Below are 22,908 nucleotides of genomic sequence, written 5' to 3' on the forward strand. Positions count from 1 at the left end.
AGAACACATCAGTAGCTACAGATGTTCCTCCTGAACCTTTTAACTAATGCAACCACAAAGCTTTTAATAGTTAACAGCATTAAAAGAGCATAATTGAAAATTGCTCCTGTTAACCGGACAAACCTCTGTGGCTAACCTATTTGGCTGAAGATACATTAAAACCTGCTCTATTACGCTGCTGAAGAATTAAGAACATAGATGAAGTTTAAAAATACACAGCTGATTAGAATATTTTGCTTTCAGTGTTCACTTCTATTTGTGATTCAGTAACTGTACCAACAGAGATGAGTCATTGAAACAGAAACAAAGAAAAAACAAGCACAAAAACCTATTGTTCCAAAAGAATGATGCAAGTTGGCAGGACACAAGCTCAAGACACACAGCCACCCTAAACTACATTAAATTTAACAAATTCTTAACCCTCTTTTACTTTGGGCCACAGCAAAAACAGTAATTGAATTATTTTTATTAGTGGCAATATCAAGAGAAAATCTCTAGAAGTTTCAAAGAACAGAAGATGCCATTCCTCACCAATCTTTTGGAATAAGCGTGGCCTATGTAAGATTCTTTAAAAGAAAACAATGACAATTCACACTGAAATACAAGAACTAAAACAGGGCAGGATTCACAGCTTGTTTTGAACAAAAATACTTAATGGCTTAGCCACATACTGTGGCTCAGGTACACACAGTATGAACACACTACAACCTTCAGATATCAAGGACTCTCCAGTTACAATAACCACCACAGACTAGGGCAAGACTGAATGCTTGCTGCCTCAGAAATAAAAATGTGAATGGCTTCTATTAGCATATAAACTTCATCCCTGAAAGTTAAAAACCCATGCTGGAAACAGGGAGCTTTTCTTAAACATGTTTGATGAAGCAAACAGTAATGACTGCTAGATAGCCCAGGTTATCATCCACACAGTCACAAAAGTAACAATGGTTCATCTGACCAGCAATTCCACTTGGCCATTCAAAAAGATTTTAAAGTCAGAGAACATTTCCTCTTCTTTCAATGAACTGCAAACACTGCTGTGCATTGGATACAATGTATCCATACCAAAAAACTAAACAAACAACCAAAAAGACCAAAAAACCAACAACTAAAATCTATATATCCATTTCTTCTGTGTTTTCTTTGCTTGCACCAGTAGTCCAGACAGCTTCACTAAATAAAACATTAATATTTTAGAAAACTCATTACTTAACCTATTAACTGTTGTCCTCTTATTGCAAAGGTTCCCATACCTTCTTGGTGATTTCTCATGGCCATCTCCTTGCAGCACTGACTCCTTCTTCACAGCACAACCAACAAACTCCATCTCTCTTCACTGCACCACCAAACTGCAACTCTTTTGCAGCACTCGTCTTCTTATTGGACACAGCTGTGGCCTGTTTAGGGCAGGCCTGTTCCTAATCTTTGGTGATTAGTACAGCTGCAACTCCTCAGGTGTGAGACTACCTTCTGCACTATTTTCTTACATGCTATCCCTCCACAATTAACCACCAGCAGACATAAAAGTTGAGTATCCAAAATTCCAAACAGCACCGCATCCACATGCATAAGCACAAACTCACATTTTGCACATTATTTAGAGCTCAAGAGGAGTAGAACAGGTCCAAAACATAACCATGGTACACCCAAGAATCATTATCAGAGAAAGTGAAACTTGCTCAGGAAAAGGACTGTTGTATTTTAAGGTTCTTATGATTTACTATGATAGAACAATCAAAAGGGGCATCAAGAACACTTCAGGTTTCCATGTGTTTTAGAACTCCTAGGCAGGAGATAGATTGCCTTTCTAAAGTAACAGAGTAACTTTATAGTTCATAAAGTATATGAGTGAAAGCCTTGCAAAATATCTTGCTGATTCTACAGTGTCTCCTGAATGGTCCGAGTCAGAACCCCATAACAGAGATGACAGGCTGTGCAAAGGGTCAGTGCCAGACAGCTTCAACAAAATAACACTTCTCACCTGCTGAAAGCAGCAAATGCTGGATAACACCCCATTTTTGATCAGGGAAGAGATTGATTAAGAGCATACTTACTTAGCAGGTACTTGCTGAGAACCTATGAATTATAAAGGAAAATAAGTCTAACAACCGTATTCTAAAATACTAGGACAAGTTTGGGGTGGTTTTTTAGATGATTGATTGTTACTTCTCTAAGTTTTTTTAGCTTGAGATTGAAATTGTATTCTAATGAATGAGTGTCTAGAATGATTCTTCACGGTATCTTTTTAGTCATCATCGTTAAAACTTGACATGCTTAAAAATAATTACTTAAGTTTTGAAAAATAAAAAAACTCTTGTAAAAATAAAACACTAATAGAGCCTGGAAGCTCTGGGCAGCAATCAGGTATGATTACCTGAATCTATTTGTGCTCCTAAATTCTCTCCTGTTAGGAAGTTCATCTTGATGAAAACAAACTATGGTTCCAAAAAATCCTAGCATCACAAGTGGGGAGAAGCTGTCTTACTGCACAGTACATAGCCCCTAGGCAGAAATTCAGCTGAGGTACAAACTTGTAACAATCTACGTATAGAAGACGTACGACTAAGTTACTGGTATAATTCATAACAGCACTTGGCAAATGAATATTGAACAGTTACGCTGATGTGCATTTTACCTTAGGGTGCAAGTCATGTTTGCGTTTAACATCAAGCCACTTAAAAGCTGTTTATCATCATTTCCTTTATGTGTGGGAGAACACTTGAGGAATTACTATGCAAATATTTACCAAATGTTAAATTAAAGCCAGGTCACACAAATGCACAAGTGCAATGTAGGCAGAGAAGTGACATAAACTTTAAAAAATGGGCTTGACATTCATTTTGTCACAGAATTCTGACTTAGCTGTTGTCACCTAATACACCACCATCACTGTTCAAATAGTCTAAAACAGGTTCAAGAATTCTACACATTTATTTTCAGTCAACATATTCACTCAAATGAAAAACCAATCCATTTATAATTGAAGCACTCTCATTTATTGTTAGCTTTTCAAATAAATCAATAAATCCACTTTTTTTTGTATCAGAAAGCTGGAGTGCATTCTTGATTATTTTTGTTCCCAACTCCAATAGAAAAGTATCATTCTCCTTTTCTGAAAGCTAAGCAACGTAGCTAATAAATGTTAGAATTCACACTGGGTATTTCTGACTGTTAATGAACAAGAGAATCCAAACAAGTTTAAATATGTTTCAGCTGACCATCAATAAAATAAACACGACCACTTAATGATTTCACAATTAATTATTGTTTGATGCTGTATTTTGTTCCACTGTGCAGAACGCATAAAATTAATAGCAAACCCTCTACTGGAATTTTTAATTAAATATAGTAACAATGGGATGCACTTAAAAAAATCAGAAATAGGACTGACTTAAAATTGCTCCTTATGCTGATATTTCTGAAGTACCTCCACATCAATGCTCCACTAGAGCAAACAGACTCCAATGCAATACAGCATTAAATTGGAAATCATATATGTCTGTTCCACATACACAACAAGGGAATAAATGTTAGGCAAAACTTGGTGGAAGGACAGGCCTCTGGTCATATTGTTTTCTGCGACTTAGACAGTAAAAGTATAACTAAAAATCCCATAATCATAAAATATTTTCTGATAAAGAGATATTTTAGGTTAAGGTCAGTAAAAGAGGTCTTCTACCCCTTATCATTTTTCAATTCTAAATTGTAATGTGATGCATTACCTCAATATATTAAGTAGTATTTAATGATTTCTATAAGCATTTTAAGTGTACACAGTGTAACCTCATTACACAGAGCCAAACAGCACTAAGTATTCGTTACTCTCAGACCACAGCTTGGGGAGCAGAGCACAAAAAGCAGCTAGGAGAGGAACATATTGATGAGATTGTTCACAGCCTCAAACCTGATCTCAAAATCCTTCTCAAAGTTTATCACCGAATTAGAAGAGCCTTAAGCCACCTCCAAACAAGCCTGAAATGGTACTTTATTCAAATTTCATCTCAACTGCCACCAACAGGGATGTCATCTTCAACTGCAGTAGAGATGGGGCTCTGTTTTTACAGCGATATGAATACTGAGTTTCCAAAATCAAGAACTGATCACAAAGTAAACATTGCGCACTACAGACTATCACAATCTGGAGCCGAACAGTTAGAGCTCAGCAACAACATAACATGCATGCATTGATGTCCTTGTACAGCCTAAGACAAACGCAAAGGAAAAAACCAAATGCCCCAATATGCATCACACCCCATCCTTACAGGAGGCAAACAACCACCACTTCTACTCTCTTCATATGTACAAATGTAGAATTGTATCACTGCATACAATATTGTAGGTTACAGGCATAATTTTATGGAATAAAAGGAGCCACAAGAAGTTTCTGTAAGAATCAAAGATGAACAGCTATCTGCACAAGAGATTAAGTCCGTTCCAGACATTACTGAATGCAGCAATTCCTGGCACAGACCTGACCTGAATAAGCCTCCCTATATGATGTCCATGAGTACACATCGTACCCACAAATATTTACACACACACACTTGGAACTGAGTACAAATTGGGTCTCCTTTTCACAAACTTCAAAAAATAGTCAAAGTAATATTTAGGTTTCATTGCTCAGGAAGCTTCCAGAATTTAGTTTACATTACACATAACAGAGGACGTTACAAGCTCATATTTTTAGGTCTCACTGTTGAAAAAATAAATTCTTACCTCTAATTAATTACATTGTCTTTATAGCATAACATTAACCAACACATTTTTAACCCTTTCCAGTTAGAAATTCAAAAGCAGCAGAAATCTTTAAGATAATACAAGGAAGAGAAACATGCTACAACACAGTGAGATAGTAAAAAAAAATTCCTCATGTATTTCATAGTGCTATTGTTCTCCTTCACCAACACTCTGACTCTGCTTGTATTAGAAGTGAAAATGCTGCAAGATGCTAGAGAGAAGATAAAACTTCTTTATAGCCTTCTACCAGCTGGAGTGACACACGTTCTCTCAAGTTATTAATATTAAAGAAAGATCTCTACTGAGTGAGCTCAAGGACAGAAATTAAAGCTGAGGCAAGGGCAAAGGACAAGGTTGTCTGCTCTGAAACTACTTTTAAGCATCCAGAAATAAAGCTAGAGAAAACACAGAAGGCCATACAGCAGAAATAGTCTTAGAAAGGTGACTGTAAGGGATGCTTCCTAATCTGTCCTCCAGATGAAATAAAGTACTATAAAAATAAAGCTGCACAGGAAAGGATCTTCCGAGAGGAATTCACCCTTAACTGGAGGGGTGATGGGGAACAGAAAGAAGTTCATTGCAAGCAATCAAACTTGTGAGTACATGGAAGACAAAGCTCTTCCCTTTTCACAATAAATTTAGCAGGTCTAACAAGCTTTCAAACCTCATGCCAAAACATGATCACAAGAGGTAACGCCAATCTAAGTTGTTATTCCCATGATGCTTTGCTTCTGACCAAAGCACACATTTTGATTTTTTTAGATTGGCTAGGAAGTTTTCTTCACACAGTAAGATAACACAGAAGAAGTTTTACTCTTAAAGGAATGAATTAAATATTCAAGTATGAGGTGAAATAAAGATTATTTTCTTCAAAAAATCCTAATTTCTCCTACTATTTAGAAGGATCTCTTTTCAAACTATAGTAGAGGAAACAATTCCCTATAAACAAGCTATTTAAAAAATTAAATCTCATTCTATGTATTTTCACACATAGTAAATTTTTGTTCAGAGTCATTCATTTTATCTATTAATACTAGTTGTGGAAAATGTAATCTTCCCTCAAGCACTTCTTTTTTCCAATCATGATGAGATGTGATATAGCCAAATGGCAGAAAGTAGAAAAGGAGTTCTGAAAACACAATAATTTACATAAGATCACTTTAAATATTCAATTTTTTAAAGTTTCTGTCTTTGAAGGCACTAAAAACCTGATGTCAAAAGGGGAACTAATCAGATCGGGTCAGCAGAGAAACATTCATCTTTGTCAGAAACATTGAGTTTATCTTAGAGCACTTACAGTTTTTGCACAGTCTGGTCCACACTGCCTTCCTGGCCCTTAAGGATGGCAAGAGCACAAAACAGACAACCAAACAACTCATGCATGAACCCAGTGGACTACCACAAATTTGCGACAAAAACAATCTGTTACCAATCCTGAAAAAAGCAGAAAAATCTCTTGCTCTTCCCAGGCACAGTGAACAACTAAAAAGCACAGCTTCCTTTTAGTTTTTGAAATGAGGCCTAACACAGCACAAGTACAGCTCACCACTAGCTTCATCATTGATATGCTAAATGGTCCAAAATACCATTAGTCAATCCCTAGTCACCAGAGCAACGCAGAATATTTCTTCATCTTTAGCCATCTTCAAATTATTATGCTCTGAGAAATTAACAGGACCAAGTATCACCATAACTAGAAGTCAAAACAGAACAGCAACAACTGATGATCACGTCTTTCTGTCTTCGTCTGTTCTCTTCACACCACCATATACCAAACTTCATTTTGGAGGTATAAAACTCATCCTTTTTGCACTTTTTCCTTCTGATTCATTTTCATGTACAGTTAACACATTGTTTTCCTTGGGAAGACAGAAACTCAAACAGGTTATAACTCAAACTGGTTATAAGAGCCACCTCATTACAGCAGGATGGGCTTAGACATCTAACAGAGAGCTCTCAAGTCAAGATGTGAGCTACAAAGAACCTGGTACACAGGTTATATACACAGCTGCATCTGTTAAAAATGTACCAGATTACACTTGAAGATAAAGATCCTGACCTGAGACCCCAGTAGACAAACCACAGAACATGAATACAGCGGAAGTTCTTCACACAGGCTATAAAAACAAGGGGAGCACAGTGAAAAGGACCCTCCCACTTGAGTCACTTGATACTTGTATACTGCAGGTCACAGCAGAAGGAAGGACAGTGAGTCTCTTCTGGCTCTCAGAGATAGTTTTGGCAAAGAGGGAACTAGAGGATTTCTTGTCCTTTAGCCATCTTTAAATTATTGTTTTGAGAAATGACTAGGACTATGTACTAATAATAAAGTCTTCATTTTCCACAAGGCAGAGAAGGTACTTCACTGTAATCAGAAAGGAAAATGAAGAGAGAGTTAGGAATTTTTCCCCCCTGCATATTCAACTGTCAGGATAAGCTAACTCCCATATTCAGTCTGAGGAAGAAAACAGAAAAAGCTGCTCCTAATCTCCCTATCATGGAATTCTGTTTGTCAGAATCTAAAAAGATTTATATATCTGTACTCTGACAAACAGATGATTTCAATTGACACTCCAACTTGTCCTTGACTTGCAGCACTAGAACCCTTCAAAAATAAGAGCATTCTTATTTTACACTGAATCTGAATGAAAAAACACTCTCTGAACATAGCTGTCTGAATATTACCCGAATAAAGCAGGATGCAGAGAATATATCAACAGAGGATCCCATAGCCCACCTTTACATTACACTCCAACATTTAAGAAGACCATATAAGCCTGTTTTAGCTTTACTGAGAAAACTGGAGATACACATGTAGACAGAGGTCTACACACTGCACTTGTAACAACCAGCCAAAACCTCCCCTTCAAAGCCTCAGTTAAAAGTGGAGCACACTGTATGCCAGGCACTGAATCCAAGACAACTACACAAATGTAAGAATATAAGTACAAACTCATCTTCAGTTATCAACTAAGAATATCCTTTAGCTTTTCAAGTCCATTAGATTAGACGGCTTCAACAATGCAGAAACACAGAAGACTCAACCTTGTGCAAATTAACACAAAAATTCCAGAACAAAGCACCTCTAAATAAACCTACAAGATTTGAGGGCTTACCTTTCCTATCCCAAGTCCTCCATGTCAAATGTGATCTACAATATTCAGAGTAGTATTGTTATGTTAATAAGCAAACTGCTTCTCAGCTCCAGGCACCTGGTGAGTAATTAATTAGCACTGCATCTGGCTTTTTGTTTGATTGCCTAAAGGTAACACTGGGGGGGCTAAAGACCACAGCTATGATTTCTTAAAATTCAACATTAAGTGGGCAGACAGAACTATAAAGCTATTCCTTCAAACCTCATTTTTCACATAAAAATGAGAAGGGGGAAAAAAAAGTAAGAAGGGCATGGGTGTACGAGCAGCGTATTTCAGAAGTGAAGTCCAGGTTAAGTGAGTGAACAATGCCGTTATTCTGCCAACAAAAACTGATAATCCTTTAAATTCAAATCATTCAGTACAGCTACAGATAGAAACAAGGCTGGCTGCAAATTAACATAATTCAAGTCTGTAACAAACTCAGCACTGAAGGATACCAGATCTTCAACAAAAAATGATAAAAGATTTGCATCTCCAAGGGCAGCCAGCACTTCAGCACTGCATCTAGAAACCATCTAAGATTGTTTTATTTACAACTGTTGGGCCTTTCTTTGATAAAGTGATTAATGCATTTGCAGCTGACACAGGACTGCTTATCAGAAGCAGCTGAGAGCTTCAAAGATGTGACTGAGTAACACCAGACTCTAAACAAAACTGAATACAAATGCTTGTTAGACAATGTAGACCAAGCATGCTGGAATCCTGTCAAACTTTTAACATAAACTGAGCTTTAGATAAAGGTCAAGTGAGAAAATAATTGCTGTAAACTATAGGAGCATATCCTTAATTCCTCACAGAAAGCCATTGGGTATTTTCAGGAATTCCACATTTTCAGGAATGGCAAGACTTTTCTGCTGGAGTACCACCCTATTTCCTGCATGAGTCAATCACCAAACAGAGACTGGGGAGGAATTTTGCCAAAGACTGCCAGATTTGTAGTGTCAGTAGGAGGAGTCAGACTACCACTCCCTTCTCACACATCCAAAGCTGTTCCATTTCAGAAATGCCACTAATTCTCACTGGTACCACTGCCCATATCAACATCAACTCTCTCCATGGTACCTCCTAGCAGGCTCAGCTCACTGGTGTCCTTATAGAGGAGTTAAGTGTGGACCAAGGCTCTCATTGCTCACTCAGAGAAAACACATGACCTTTCACAGTACATTCAGTGACTGTCTTCCAAAACCAAGCCATAAGGAACAATCGTAGATCCAGTGCTGTAAAGATGCTGAGACAGCCAGGGTAGTGTTAAATTTTCAAAGCATTAGAAGATGTAAGTAAGTGAGGCAGAAGTAAGTTCATTACAAATGAAAACAAAAAGGGGAAAAAAAAAAGAAAAATTGTAAAGGGTGGTAGTGAAAAGTAATAGACTCAAAATTGGTTGTGCAGGGATGGAAACAGAGGAGTTTAACCGTACAGGTGTTGGAGCAAGGTTTGCAGATCTGTACTAGAGGATGCTGTAACCTATTTCCATCTCATGTGAAACACTAAATGAACCAGATTCTCTCTTCCCTTAACTTCTCAGGAGAAAACACAATTGGGTCAATAACATTCTGAAGGCACAGCTAACAGTCAACCACTGCCTAACTCCATAAAGCCTAGTCAGCCTCAGTGGTTCTGACTATTGTTTGAAAGAAAATAATCTGGAAGTTTAAGAAATAATATAAATATTTAGCAGTTCAATATTACACTGTGGGGATTATTATATAACCTGCCATATTTTGTGCTGTATTAATAAAATTCATATTATCACAGTACAACATGGGTAAGTTTTAGTATTTCACTTCCAAGATAAAGCAAATATACCTGGTAAACTGCTGAAACAACCTCTACCTTTAAAAATATTGCCAAAGCCAAGTGATGGAACTGGATGAAACGCAAACAAGGCTTCTGAGAACAACTTCCACCTTCACCTGACTGATACACAGAACATGCCAGAATAATTACATCATCAACACTAAATGCCATATGCCTAACCTCAGCGCATGAAAGGGATTTTGGCCAGATAAAAAACAGTGAAGAGAGTGAGATTATCCACTTTTTCATTGAAATTTAATACTACTAATTAAGGGTGCAGAAGGGTTTGCCCTGCCCTTATCCCAAAGGGCTGCTTTCTTCTGGTATTCTAAGTGTCTTCAGGAAAACAGAATCACAAGAGCTGGGAACAAACATCTTCACAGGTTTCAGAGGAAGAAAGAAGGCAGCACCAAAAAGTTACTGCAAAACAACTGACAGGTAGGTCTAAGTAGGTCAAGTACAACATTTAGCCCAAATGTGAAAAATGACACCCGAGGCACATGTTCCAGTTACTGTTTGGTAGCAACTTTCTCCAGCCCATAGGTTGCAAGGGGGCCACATGGAAAAAAACCCCTCCTTACAGAAGTTTAATCCAGCCAGTAAAACCCCACAATAGAGTAAAAATGAAAACAGCTGGTAAGCAAACTTGTTTAAATGCTGTACTTGCATATATTTTGCATCCATCCTGAGATGCTATTACAACCTTCATTTTCATTTGCAGCTTGATGCCATCCATCATTGATGATGAGGCCAAGTTACTTTTCAGTCAGCTACCTCATTCATTCTCTTTGGGCTCCAGAACTGTACCCACATACATTAACTCCACATACTATGCCATGCTCAAGCACCAGCAGAAATAAGAAATAAAATAAAAATATACTGAAAATGCCTACAGCTAAGTGGACATAATATAGCCATTACTCACAAGAATGCTCAACCCTAAGCATGTTATAGGAACATTTTGGCACAATCCACTGTCAATAGGACTTGCAGAGTAACAGCCCCCTGCTCAGTCAGGGATGATCAGACCTGGCTCCCAACTCTCACACAAAAAAACAGGTAGAGAGCTGGTTGGTGACAAGTTCAGCCACAAGATGCTGAAAGCTTTTCAGCAAAGTAATTTGATCTATTTCCACTAAATTTTATCACCATATGCAGTGCCTGAAAAGGAAACCAGCGTATACAATGAAGCAGTTCATTCACTTATTTAAATGGTTACTAAGGACATTGCCAATGTCAGTTAATAAAAAATATAACATCAGAATTTACTGGTCTAATGCTCACAAAGTAAGTGATCTGGACTCCTACAGAACCTGCAGCAGTTTTGGCTGCATTATTAAAAAGGTATCTCTTACACTAACTATGACTTCAGGTTCAAAAACAAAAACACACAGAAAACTCCAAGAAAAACAGCCTGAAAATCCATTAAGTCTGCTTCAGCTTACAACACTATTTAAGAGTTTGATCATTAAACTGTAGCTTGTATCTTTCACTATGAACTCAAGCATCATGAAAATACATGATTCAACCTCACCTCTCACAAGTTAAATCTAGCTTTTTTCCTCTCAGTCAAAAGAAACTCCATTCCACAAAGCCTCCTTCATAAAACTTATTCTTGCCAGATTGCAGAATAGTATTTTTTCAGTAACAAGAACCACTAGCATGAAACTTATCACACATAAGATGTTTCAAAACTGAAGCAACAACATTTTGCAGAATGTTAATAGTCCACTACAATCTATTTCAAAACTACTTTGGTCTGCACCACAGCATGTGGAACTAAGACCCTCACTGTCAAGTCTGCTTATGAACATTAGCATCCTGGATTTTGCTACATGATCAAGCTGGGTTTTTTTTACTGTAAAATCCATATTGATAAGCCAAATAGTTAATCTCTAAACACACAATGCATAAAAGGGATCATTTCAAACCGGAAAAATGGAAGACACTTATAATCACCACAGCATTCACATTTGAATGACAGCTAAACATAAAGACACATCAAGCATTCAGCCATCTGGAAAGAAGATTTTTTTTTCATATTGTCTATTCTCAAAGCCTTAAGGCAAGAGTCAGAGGTTGACCAAGACTTCCATTTAGTGAGATGCTCATTTCCCATCTCCAGCCATTAACAAACTGCGCTATAAACAATAAGCCAGACCCCTCCACTTTCACTGCTTTCAAAGACAGTTGTGTCACACCAGGACAAATAATGTGTGCATACTGACAGATGTACTTTATATTTGGAACATAGAAAGTTACCAAAAAATCTACCTAGTGTTTTCTTAGTGTCTTTGAATACAGCTTATTTAATAAAATGACTATATAAATTAAGATGTTTTGTTACACTACACAAGAAAGAATATGATACATATATAACTGCAAAATTCCTGATACATAAATAAAAACAACCAAAGTATGTATTCAGACACTATTAAGAGTTAAATGGTAGTGAATATTGCTGCAACAAAATAAACAAAAACAATCACACTGCAAGCACGGCTACCAGAGACCCAAAGTGACCAGAGGAAAATGCAGTACAGCTTTAGCATTACATTTTTAATAATACATGAAAGGCCTAATAAGAAAAAAGCACCCTGAATGTACAAACACAAACCATCTACTCCTTGCACATTCTCACTTGCAGCAATTACTCCCCCACAACACACAAAATTCAATTTAAACGGAAAACTACCTAAACCAGCATTTGCCAGACTCAGGGTATCAAGGTAACAGTAATCAAGGAAGAAAACACCCTTAGAAGCAATATATTTAAAATGCACAGGTCCTGAGTGTTCTTCTAAGCATTTATGAGATATAATGAGTTTTTAGAGTAAAAATTAAGAATTCATTTTGCTCTTCAGGAAGTCAGTGAACTGGTTTCAATGAGGATTTCTCATGTAAAGTTAGTACCTCCCATCAGTCAGCAGCTGAATGAGAGCTATCCAAATAACTGCTCCTGAAACATTAATACACAAGTCTTCCCTGGATTTTTACATGCAAATTTTCTTGCCTAACAGAGAAGGGTCATAATTTATCATTGAAAAATCCTAACATTAAATTATTTTTTTCCACACACATGTACTTTTTTTTATTGCAATCTAAACAACACCTGCATCATGACTACTACTATGCAAATGCTAGTCTTTATGTGCAATATTGAAATGTCAATGAACCTTCTCCTTTCTGTCACCTAAAACATCTATTTCAGGTTTCCAGCTCTTCAGGGAGTTTTCTTTTTGTATCTCATAATGCCAGGAACTCCTGAAACATTTGTTCAGGATACATTTATTACAGCCAGCAGGGGAAAATTAACTGTGAATTGGCAGCAGCTTGGTTTTTCAAACCAGCCTAATTCTGTAGAGGCTGAGCATGCTAACTCTCATCCGTCCTTGAAAAATTTCACCAAGTTCTTCCACCCTTCAAAAACATGGGAAAATTCAATTGAAGAGAGCAATTGCCTCTCCAATGTTCCATTCTTTGAGCAGATAAAGAACGGGTTGAGAGGCATCAGCAACAGAAGATGACAAGTCAAATTTCCAACATTACTAACAAAAAAAAATCTGCTAAATAAGGCAACTGTGAGAAACAGACTTTCAAAAAATATGCAAATTAAACAAATTTTATATATTAGTACACTGTTGTAACCCATTCTATAGAACAGAGAGGGCCAGGGGGGCAACCTGGAGAAAATACTGAATTTCTACAGAAATTGCAGTAGAGTGAGTAACCTAAAGAAAATACAATTAAAACTAGAGTCAAAGCAAAATATTATACATTTTTGACACACCAGAACAGACCAGATATTTCCATAAATCAACTTCTACTCAGTAGTAAATAAACTACCTTTTAAAAATAAGCTAATAAATTGCTGACAACCCCCTACTGCAGACAATTATTTTATTTTTTCAAAAAAAATCATTATACCTTAAAAATCATTGTTACTGCAAATAACTTTTTAATTCAGTCGGAGTAGAAAGAACGTAATTTGGAGGCAAACAGCATTTCACAGAGCTCCCAATATATAAACATTTGATTGATGTATTCAATATTTCCCTCATTTTTTTCCTGCAAGCTTAACAAGTACTGCACTTTTTTTTTTTCTAAAAGCAAGTCCTCTGGAGTCTTTACTCAGCAAAATTCCTGTATGACTTCTGGTTTCCATACAGACTTTCAAGTAGACTAACCCACAGTTCAAATGAAAACCAAGATAATGAAAAAAACTTCCTTAGAGAAATAACTTAAGCGGGAAATGGAAGACTTTGGGAGTATCTATTTCAAAAATAGAAGCTTGTTTCAGTTTTAAAAAATGTACAGGTGAGATGCAGCACCACCACCCAATTTACTGATGAAGTATGACACAAGCTAGAGGAAGTCATTTGGTTTTGCCTGGGATAGAGTGAGGCACAGTTTTCACTGCACAGCTGCAAGGCTCCAACTACTTGTGAAAGAAAAAGGCTACAATGAGCCATTCTAGACTGAAACTGCTGCAAAACAGCCACATTGCCTCAGTCAGATTTGCAGAACCCCTGAATTACTTCTATTTCTAGAAAAGCTACAGACACACTGTCACAAGTAGCTTTCTTTATTGCTTACCCTACTCAGGCACCATTGTATTTCTGTCCTGCCCTTGTTGCGTTTAATATCTAGGACTGATCAAAAAAATTCTGAGATGAAACTTCTCCATGAAAATCCTTACTGAAATAGTTAAGAAAGCCTTATAGAAAAAGTTGCAGCTGGAAGAGAGAATTTTAATAGTTGTTCAACCAGGAATCCATAGGACGGCTGTTCTGCAAGGAGCTGCAGGGTGAGATGGCACATGGAATTCTGACAAGCTCTGCAAGAAGAAGTTAGTTAAGCAGAGTTCTAGGCCACATTCCATCTTCTTTGTTCATGAAACTCATCACTTACAAAGGGTCTGTATCCCAAGCAGCCTGCAGCCAACACTACCAATATGAGCAAAGCCTTTAGAGCTTCAAATTTGTAGTCTGGTTACACTTCTGGCTTGTGGTCAGAAATAAAAACTGCCAAGCAGAGCATGTTAGTGGAAATCTTTCTGACACTCAACATACTACCCACCAACAGAGTATCACAGAGGATTTAAAAAAAATTATAATCATCATCATTTTAGGCAAACTGCACCACAATGAATTGCATTCAACAAAAAAATGCCCAACCTACACGAACTGACGTGAACAGTGCCTACATTTAGCAGTAATAAAACTCTTTAAAATATTGAAAAACCATGGAATTATCCTCAGATATTCACAATGAAATTCTGGTCTTATCACCATTAATGACATCCAGCATTGCAAGACTAAAAAAAAAAAATAAACAAAGGCTAGCAAACACTAAATGGCCTCAAAACCTGTAGTTGGAAGAGAAACATAAATAGGGAACTATTTTACTGTGGACATCACCAAAACTTATAAAGACACACTGAAGTCTGCCTGTCCCCCTGGCACACCAGCCAAGAGGACAAGCTACAGAGCAGGTACAAAAAAATAACCCTTAATTGTAAAATGGCCTACAAATGGGTGCTCCAGGGTTTGGATACAGAATAAATACAGCATATACACAGGATATGTATGTAACAAATATATCATATACACAGGATTAACACATTAACACCAGGATTTATGACTCATCTTTCCTTCAAAGGACCAAAGAGACCTGCTGGATTATAACTTCTTTTGAGCTGGAACTACTCTTACTTGAACAGTACATTGTCATTCAAAAGAAACAGGAGATTATTATATAAAGGATTTTTTTGTGTCCTCTCAGAGAATCTATAATTCAGATGTTTAGGTTTGCCAATAAAGACCAACTCAGCTGTTGATGGATTGATGAGAATGAGATAGTATCTTCCACAAAAACGTGAAGGTCTTTTAAGGTTTTAGGAATGAGATACCAGTAGAGAAACTGATTAGTCAAAGTAAAAAAATAAAGCCACACAATTTTCAAGGAATGCAGGCCTCTGTTCTTTGGATTGCATGTAATTCTCCTTTAAGCATTAATTTTCTTCTACTGATTGAGAAATTACTGCATTTTTGTAAATGAAAATGATAGGGAGGGTGTGCATTATGATTTACCAACAGACAGTATTCTATTGGTAATCTGAAAAACGTTCTATTCTACCAGACAAGCCATACTGCAAAATTGTTTGGCTCAATGGAGCCCCATCTTTGAGGTCAAAATCCTTAGCCAGGAAAAAGAGTGAGTCCAGTGCCGGCTGTTAGCTTCTATCCATCAGACAGCATTCTGTGATTCCAACCCTCAGTCTCTGTAGAGTACAATCATCCATCTTCCTCCCTACCTACCCCTCATTCCAACGCTATCCTTATTATAGGCCATAAGAAGCATGTTCATTCAAGTATTCTGTGTTTTTCTTTTTCATGCACACAACAGCCAACAAAGAAAAACACTGAGGTAAGAAGTCTCTCTGTGGCAACAAATGTTGCATTCTCGTGAAACCAACGAGCAACTTGTCTGAACCTCTCACCTCGGGAGCATTCCCAAGAGCAAGCCACACGCCTGAGCAGCGCTGTGGCACCTGCCACAAGAACGCCAAGTCATCAGTTCTGAATGGATCTATTTAGTGGTGACATAACAATTACAGGTTTACACTGGAAAGAAGACATTCTGATTTCATTAAAACATTACAGTAGTTCCCTTAATGGAGATGTCTCTAGCACAATGATTAGGCATAAAGAGGAAAAAAACCCAAAACACTTAAAAAACCAACTCTTACATACTTTCTCTTTAAAGTGAGGAAAACAGTCCAAAAAAGTCCTATCCAGCGCAAACAGTAATTTGTTATAACACTAAGTTTCCTTTACAAATAAGTTATTGAAGTAATTCTATGGAAGTAATCAAGTACTGACAAGAGGGCTTACAGAACTACCACAGCAACATATAACCTGAGGGTAACAAAAAATGCTTTTATTAATCACAATATTACACAAATACTGCAGAGGCTTTTTTCCCAAAAGTTCTTGTAACATAGTGATTTTCTGAATTTCTCATATGAAGCAGCTTTCTCAGTTTAACAATGTATTCAGGGCACTGTCTACTCCATTGGAATTTACAAGACAATTTCTATGAATAAGCCATTCACATGAGCCTGTCATTTCTGTTCAGTCACTTCCCTGACATAAAATGGGTATATCCTTATGCCTAAGATTCAATAATGGAATATAAAAATACAAAGCAGAATCTGTTTTCAATTATACTAATTGCTCAAGACCTTTAGTGTTATCATATTCATTAAGGATGAAACACAGGCATGTTTATAGGGGGTTAGAGGGAGTTTATAATAATGAAGCAATAGGTCTTCATGCCTAGGAAAGCTGCAGCTCTGACATTCGAATCATTAGGAAAGCCTAAAGAATGTTTTGCTCAACGGGGGAGGAAATCTGCTGCTACAGTAGCAGGATGCCAGACAGCACAGTATGTTGCAATTCAACTGACCTATCATGATGAATGAGTAAAGAGGAAAGTAAAGTCACACAACATAAAACATTATGCCCACATGGTTGTATCTGCTAAACTAAAGACATTATGTTTTGCAGAAAATATCAGTAAATCACAACCCTCAATTTTCAGATACTTAAACAAATAAAACAATTAAAACTGCATTTTATGCAGCAAGCAAAAGCACCTCCCAGTTCCAGCCCATGCCAGAAATACCACTTGAGGTTTGAATTCCTTCTTCACAAATTCCTACAAGTCTACTCAGAGTTCATCTTCAACTTGGCAAAGAGCAACAGCAAGCAGTCACTGCTTAGAACTCCGTACTGCTCTTCAGTGATTTCCTCCTATGGCTGATTTAACATTCAGTTACTACACAAACCTTTGCTGTATCTCAATAACAGCTGAACTGTGTTCAGAATTTGATAAATATGATCTGGGAGGAAAAAAAATGGACACCCACTAGTATCACATACACTGCAGGTCAGGTTACTCTCATTTTGCTGTTGAATTTCCAGCAGTTTTATCCAGCTCTACCTTCAGCTGAGCTCCCCTGAAAAACATGAACATCAGCTAACTCGGTATTCAGCCAAAAGCCCAATACTGGCAATAGTTAACTTCTTATAAGGAAAAGGGGATCAAACTTTTTTCATGTTATGAAGGTACATAATGTCCTAGAAGACATTTTCTATGACAAACCTAAATTCAATGGCAGTTTTTCTGCAGAGATTATAAACATCTGTGAGAAAAGGAGCCTGAAAATCTACCAAAAATGTCATTACCTCAACACTAGTGGCTATGATACAACAAAGCAGCAGATACTTTACACAAAAGTGATTAAAAGGCAGGCACTTTTTAAGTCTCAATTTTTCTGGGTCCCTGTAAAAGTGATCCAGAAAATTTTTAAGGGACCCGAAGTTCTGTCACTTTGTTCCCAATCTCAATGAAATATCACCACTAGCGTTTTTAGGTCAATAAGGAATTTCTGAATTCATTTGTCTCCTTCCATTTTCTTTACTTTCCCTACTCATATAGCCTGTACTCCCATATATCAGTCAGTTACAAACTCATACAATAGTAATGAGAAAGCAGTGTAATCAAGTTTTATTCTCATTTTTTAGTGCAGTATCATAGTGACAACTCTGAAGGCTGAATGCAGAAATTATAATCAAGCTGTTCATTGAAATCTATCAGTTGCCAAAACAATGTATAAGCTCATTAACATACTGGAGCTGATTAAGCATACTAAGAAAAGTATGGAAATTGAGTTAAAATAATTTCTAGGAAAAAAGTACTTGAAGACAGAGCTTAGAATTGTTTTGGTAAAACAAATTATGGATTCACCCCATCCCTATTAAAGCAAAAAAACCAAAATAAACTAAGACAAACTAGGATAGGGAAAAATACCAAACCTAGAGACCAAGTCCAAGACAAAAGTACACAAGAGCCACACAAATACAACTCTATTACTCTGCCTTTATAAAGGACCAAATACTTAGAATTTGCCCAAAACAGAAAAAAAGTCATAAAAAAGGACTTCTTTCAAAACATTTCACATATATCTTCTGAAAAAGTCTCCTGGTTTTACAAACATCTTTTGTAAGCATTAGAGTCAGAAGAATTGTCATTCTCCCTATCCCAAATATATTTAGAGAAACTACAAGAACATTTAGTTCTCCTACTGTTTGCTGGCTGATTTACAATAGCAATACCTAATTCCAGAACACTAATTGTCATGTGGTCGGCAAGCAGGAACAGAAAGAAACTGAGAAAGTATTTTATTAGTAGAACTCACAAAATTATACAAACAATCAACCAGCAGCATTAGCTCTCTAAGTGTATCTAATTTGGGAAAAAGCATCAATACAACCCAAACCACCTATTTTTTCTCATTCTAATCAAAACCACCCCATTATTGAATTAACCTACTCTTTTACTGCTTCCTGCTCACTCTGACTGTAAATCAAAATTCTCATCACTATTCCAGGATTAACTGGGCGCCCTCTGTATGTTCTCACAAATGGAAAGACACTCCTGTTGCAAGTGGAGATCAAGTTCCAGGAAGACAAGGCAACTAATATTGGTCTGTCTCCATCCCCATTCCCAAAGGAGGCTCACAAAGGCTGTTAAGAGCAAGCCACTCAAGAATTTAACTGTGCCTAAAGTGACAAATTTTAAACCATAAATGCAGTGATTATTAATTTTGCTGCATGACTTCCATGTCCCACTCATTCAGCTGGCTTCCAAGAAGGAGACTGCAGACAGCCAAAGTAGTCACTTCAATCAAGCCATGCAGGTAAGTGCCATATATGCAAACACTAGAAAATGAACACACAGATGATAACCACCACTTCCCTGTCTCTGGCTCCTCCAGAGAGATAAAGAACATCTGGAGCAGCAAGATGTTTTACACATTTTCCTCAGAAAAGTTTCACTGCAGCTTAAGAAAAAGCCACAGTGGATTTCACTTTGCTAGCCTCATTTCCCTGGGCAGACATCACTTTCTGTACCAACAGCATTCAAGGCCTCAGAGACAGCAAGCAAGTATCTCCAGCTCAGCCAGGACTCCACTGCAAAGCTGGCAATTCAACTGTTGCCTCAAATGTGGGAGAACAGCATTTCCAAGGCGAGAGATGTGAGCACAACAGAGGATCTACCTTGAGTGCATTTAGCCCCATTGCATTTTAAGAAATTGCCTTCAACAGGGCCACATAAATCCAAACATCACAAGAGCCCATGGAACCCTCCCATGCTGACCCAGAACTCCTCTTTTTCCTCTCATTCATATATTTGGGGAAAGGGGAAAAAAGTCTCTGACAATTGACTGAAAAACAATCGACAAGGACCTGCATCCAAGGCTAGGTCTTACAGCTACGGAGAAGCAAACAGGATCAGGCACAGCAACTCAAATCTTTTGCAGTACATCTGTTCTCACTCAAGCAAAGAATCCTAAATGCAACACATGACACACCACTGCTCCCCAAGGCACCAAAATATCAAGTTAGGGGCTGGGCTGATGATAAGGAATCATTAATCCTTCTGTATCTACCTGTCAGCAGGAAGCCTTAATGTACATTGCTAAACAGCAACAAGAGCAGATCCTGGGTCACAAGAATTCCAACAAACTTCATTCTGCTCAAGTAACTTTTCTGAGATGACAGTGACTTGCCTGAAAAATTATTTATAATCCTCACAAAGCAGCTGTTTGAAAAAATTTCTTAAACATCTATAACTATTCACAACACAAAATCCTAGACCACAGAAATCTCTTGGTTGATACTGTAACAAAAAGTTCTTAATTCCAGGCAATAATTGTATCCTCCAGTGAATCAGACAGGATCTGCCCATTCAGGAACTACTCCAGTACCTCTAAAAGCCACTAAATTCAGTAGCATTGAGAAGTAATTACTGTCTGATTTCTCAACTGAAATTGGTCCAGTGTTCTGGTTCAGTTAACAAAGCAACTTCATTAACTGAGGCAACTGAGCCTTTGTGACCAAACCTTGCCAACACAGTCCCGTCAAGAAACCAAATCAAATTTGCTAAGGAAACACAGGAGGCTACAATAAGCAACTGCCCACCAAGTTCTCAGCTATCTACCAAAAGTCTCACAGAAACCAGAGACTTAATCATTTACTGCATCAACTTTCCTCTCACTACAAATATAAAGAAGTGCAAAGTAGTTTAAACCAATTCAAAAATGTTTGTTTGTATATGTGTATTCAAATATTTTACAGTATACATTAATTAATAGTCTAATGTTGTACCTTCCCCTTTGCCACACAAGTGACTGTAGTGTAAGAGCAAAACTAGACTTCCAGGACAACTCCCAAAATGCAGAGCCTCTCAAATATTTTCGTGGTATTTGACAGTACCATAACTAATAAAAAGTTCCTAAAGTTTGTATCCTAGCTACCTTTTTCATTTTCCCTTCTACAACTATTGAAGATATTCCTTCTATCAATTCTCCCTCCCTCTCCAAATATTTCAGGCACCTTAACAATAAAATTTTCCACTTAGCTCTTTTAAAACATTTTAACACTTAAAAAAAACTTACAAAAAGAACACTTAACACACCAAAAGAAAGAGCAGCATTCTGTCACAAAGTATTCCAAACATTCTAAATATTTTGAAAAGAAAAACAAATATTCGGTTATCTTTAGCGCAAGCCTGTTTATGCACACACCTCACAGCACATTTTAGCTGATTATCTTGAGATAATCCCATTCCCATTAAGATTCTACATTTAAGAAAGTTAATTTCAGAAAAAGCTAAGAGAAGGAAAGTGGCAAAACACCCAATCCACCATGTTACATCAGACAAAAAATACTCCAAAAGGTAATAAAATTAATTGTTTGAGACATCTGTATGATCTGTTTTAGCAACCCCAAATTTCCCCCCAGGAAAGCAATCTAATGTTGAATGATGCTTGTCAAGATAAGAAGAAATTTATCTTTCTGGCCAGTTGCACTGCAAACCTTGTAGATTGGAAGCCAGCTAATCAAAGTACTACAACAGAACTGTTTACATTTCCAGCAGGGGGGAGGGAGAGAGGGTGCACAAGGTACAAGACTTTTTTTAGTAACTTGAATGAAAACCTATTCTGCTTTTCAAGTCCTTAGGGTGCTCCCCCACTCTGCCTCTTTACACATCCTTTTATAAACTCTAGCTCTGAAGCTCCATTACTCAAAGTGATCAGCAATTTTTGAACAAACTGGCCCATACCACTTTGTCCACCTATGATGCAGAATAAGGAACTCAACATTTCTATAAGGAAATAAGCTGAAAAAAACCCACCAAGCTTATTTGCAAAGGAAGAAATACAAGGTCAGAAACATGAACTACAAGGTCAGAAACGTGGACTCTGGCCTCTGGCTGTCCTATAAAGAAAGCTGATGTTTTTGACCTCACACCCAAAGGGCATAAGAGAACATAGGAGATTATTACTAGACATTAAAAAAAGATCTTAAGATACTAATTAATAGCAAATTGGTTACAAATGCATGAGAAGAGCAGTACACTCAAGTGTCTGGCATTTATCTGAAGCTCTCACACTGTTGGAATTTCTATCCTATAATTGCTTATTGAGCCTTCTAGAACAGTCAGGGCCTCACCTAGAAAGGCAGGCACCCTTCTACTTCTTTCTAAAGGGATAAAAAAAAGCAAATAAAGAGTAGAGGAGGAAAGGGATTTAAACTACTTATACAAAGGCTTCGTAGGCCACCTTTAAGCCATCATCATGAGACTAATTTCAATCTCACCACAAGCACAAATCAAGCTGAAATCAGTTTGTAAATTTCTACATTCAACACAGCTGAAAGTAATTCTGTTTCTGATAAAGCCAATCTCTTGAAGGTATATTTCAGTAGTCTTAACCATGCTTCAGTGCAAAAGATCTCACTGACTGCTGACTCTAACAGTACCAAGAATTCTACAAGCATTTTCTAATTATTACACAAAGACAGCATCATTGGGAAAAACTACTTTTAAGAAAAAATATTTGTCAAGCTCTATGTGTCTTAAGGCAGGTTAGAGCCTGACACTTGCTCAGAGGGACCAACATGGAGACCATAGCAATCTCTACTAGATCAGTCTCAGCTGTTCAGGATGTATTTAACATAGTAGCAAGTTTTTCTCAAACTAAATCTGCAAGAAGAAGAATTTACTTCCAGTTTTGCATTCAGGATATCAAGCAGATGACTGGGCCCATAAGAAATTAGCACATGTCACAAAACAGAGCCCTTAAGAT

The 22,908-nt window shown here is 37.2% G+C and overlaps 1 protein-coding gene across 1 annotated transcript in view; it reads right to left on the bottom strand.

Annotated features, from left to right (window-relative positions):
- Positions 1 to 22,908, bottom strand: part of PARD3B (par-3 family cell polarity regulator beta) — a 390,768-nt gene that overhangs the window by 367,106 nt on the left and 754 nt on the right. The gene's annotated exons all lie outside the window — the stretch shown is intronic.

Source organism: Ammospiza nelsoni, chromosome 7 (genome assembly GCF_027579445.1).
Source record: "Ammospiza nelsoni isolate bAmmNel1 chromosome 7, bAmmNel1.pri, whole genome shotgun sequence".
NCBI classification, from domain to species: Eukaryota; Metazoa; Chordata; class Aves; order Passeriformes; family Passerellidae; genus Ammospiza; species Ammospiza nelsoni.